A 3,249-nucleotide genomic window follows, 5' to 3' on the forward strand; every position below is an offset into this window, starting at 1 on the left:
CTCTGCCCCCTGGGTTCAAGCAATTCTCCTGCCTCAGCCTCCCGAGTAGCTGGGACTTCAGGCTCTCACCACCATGCCCAGCTAATTTTTGTATTTTTAGTAGAGACGGGGTTTCACCATGTTAACCAAGATGGTCTCGATCTCTTGACCTCGTGATTCACCGACCTCGGCCTCCCAAAGTGCCGGGATTATAGGCGTGAGTCACCGCGCCCAGCCACTATTGCAAGTTTTAAACAAGCTCAGACCAGGGAACTTCCTAACTTGGACATACACTTCATAGCAATTTCTTCTCTTAAAATAGTGGAAAATGAAGCTCTAAAAGCTCAGTGAATGAGAAACGCTAGCAAGCTACTGCAATTTGAAAAAATGATTTTATTTCAAGAGTCAGTCTTGCACCTTTATCACTTAAATTTGGTTATCTCAGCATGAACCTTCTGAGACTCACAGCGAGAATTAAAACACTTTTGTATATGCAGAAACTATCCCGTAGTCTACCTGTTCTCAAATTTGGCATGCTTGCTGGGCCCCACCACCAATCTCTGATTTCTGTAGGTCTGGGATAGGACCTTCGAATGTGTCTTTCAATTTGCCAGGTGACACTTGTTCGAGCCCAAGCCAAAAGAAGTGACAGTAAAGACTGACATCCAGAATCTTGTAATTCAGTTCTCTTTCTACTCATCTCACTACCTGTGCTCTGCTTAGGTAAATGTTTTTGACAGAATGTGGAGGAACAACCCATGGATTCTTTGCTTCTGTCCAAACCTAAAGGTTGAAGAGAAACTGACAGCAATATTGAGAGTGAGGCAAGAGAGAAGAGAAACCTAGCTTTGGAGTCACATCTGGTTTTCAATGCGGGCTTCATGCAAGTTGGACTGAGTTAGGTGCCTTAGGTCTGGAAACCTGTTTCTTCATGTAAATTTGTGGGAATCACAGGCGCTCCCTCATTAGGTTGTTCTGAGAAATATGGCTGCTTACACAGCAGTGAAGGGCTCAACAGAGGCTGTTAGTGGTAGTAATAATAAAGCTGGGGGAAAAAAATAACCCGACTGGTGGATACTGAATTGTACCTGAAATATATTTAAAAATACACCAGATTAGAAGAGACTCAACAGATTGTCTAAAAAATAAATTAAATAAACCAGATTACTCTGAAATACCTCCGTGCAATGTTTTCCAGTCACTAATTGAACAGCTGAACGGGGGACAGGACAAACGTCCTTATTCCAGTGGAATTAATTTTAACAACAGGTAGTTTAGCTTCTATTTTAAGTGCTAGAGAGCAGTAACCGTTAAATCAGGTGGCTGCAGCAGAGCGCACACACCCAATTTCAGAAGGAAGTGCTCACTGATTCCCTGCAGCCAACTCCCGTTCGCGTAGGCACTCCCACCGGCCCCTTAACACAATGTGATAGCCAATTTTATAACAATAGCGTCACCTGATGTCTGCAGCCCCTGACAGCTGGCTTCGGCGGGTGCGCGGTCCCCCTATCCCCGTTAAGGGGCTCTCCCGACCCAGGACCCAAGATGGGACTCCTGCCTCGTGCCCACGAGATCTCGGGCAGCGGCGCCCCAGAGTCGGCCATCGGCCCCGCGCGTGCGCGGCCCAACCCCGCAGCAGTCTGGCTGTGCCGGCACTGGAGGGGAACTGGGCCTACCCCGCCTACAGTGCTGGAGGGACGTGGGGCTTTAGAAAGGCTAGGCACCTAGCAGCGTGAGGAACGTGCCCCTATTTAAAGACAAAAACACTTTTTCAGGTTTGTACGAAATGAAGTTGTGGAAAGATTAACAACCTGGGAAAGGCAGATTTTCAACTTAGTGTTTACATGTTCACCCAGTGCATTATTTAAAAAGACGAAAAATACATACTTAACAGCTCCAAATCCAGCTCTCTTTGCCTGGTCTCCCAAGACACCTATCTAACAGCACATACCTTGCCGTTATGCCGCACTGAAGTTCCCGGGAAGGTTCCCTCTGCTTAGCTTGCCCCCTAGCCCCTCCAGGAAGCCTTTCCTAACCCTTTCTCATTAGGTGGCCCGCCTCCCATCATAAAAAGGTGACTTGGGCAGGGCACGGTGGCTCAGGCCTATAATCCCAGCACTTTGGGAGGCTGAGGCGGGTGGATCACTAGGTCAAGAGATCGAGACCATCCTGGTCAACATAGTGAAACCCCGTCTCTACCAAAAAAAAAAAAAAAAGGGGGACTTGAGTTTTTATGAGTTTCAATCACTCCTTTTAATTTGCTCTTCTTCCCTATGTTAAGGCAGAAAGAAATGAGTCTTTTTTTAACCATACTCAGCACTTGATGCCAGCAACAGAGTGTTCCATAAAAATTCCTAGAATAAACCAACATATGCTGACTACATTCTCCATCTTTATAAGCTGTGGTGCAAATTATGCATATTAAAACTACCAGTTTCATGAGGTCAAGGCTAAATCAAAAATTCTTCTCAAAGATTTTTCTAAAAATTTTTAGCATAAACTGTTTCCTCTTTCTAACAAACTTCTCCCACTTAAGTGAAAATGTCTTTCTTTCCACTGGGATGGCTGTCTACATTCTCAGGAATCCTGAACTCATAACTATGTTGTTCAACTCCCACAACCATTTTAAAATCATCAAAATGGCTGCAAATGACATTACCTGGGCCAAAAGGCTGCAGGTTTTGTGGCAAATAGGAAATATGTTATAGAATATGACTGGGAAAGAGGGATTTCTTAGCGCTGCTCAGAATTAATTCAGCCAACACTGAGCATTACTACGTGCCAGGCATAGGCTCCTACTGTACTTCAGGTCACAATCAAAGGTAAATTACAAGGCTGGGCACGGTGGCTCACACCTGTAATCCCAGTACTTTGGGAGGCCGAGGCAGGCAGATCACCTGAGGTCAGAAGCTCAAGACTAGCCTGGTCAACATGGCAAAACCCCATCTCTACAAAAATACAAAAATTAGCCAGCCATGGTAGCATGTGCCTGTACTCCCAGCTACTCGGGAGGCTTGAGGCAGGAGAATCACTTGAATCAAGGAGGCGAAGGTTGCAGTGAGCTGAGATGGCACCACTGCACTCCAGCCTGGGCAACAGAGCAAGACTCCGTCTCAATAAAATAAATTTCAAAAAAAGGTAAATTACAAGACTGCTAAAACTTCTTTAAAAAACCTTCCCCACTACTTTGTATCTAATAAATGCTAACATTTAAAAGGGAGCACAAAAGGCCTGTAGAAACAAGAACTCACATTCTTTTTTTTTTTTTTT

Source organism: Cebus imitator, unplaced genomic scaffold (assembly GCF_001604975.1).
Source record: "Cebus imitator isolate Cc_AM_T3 unplaced genomic scaffold, Cebus_imitator-1.0 Scaffold206, whole genome shotgun sequence".
In the NCBI taxonomy this organism is placed as follows: Eukaryota; Metazoa; Chordata; class Mammalia; order Primates; family Cebidae; genus Cebus; species Cebus imitator.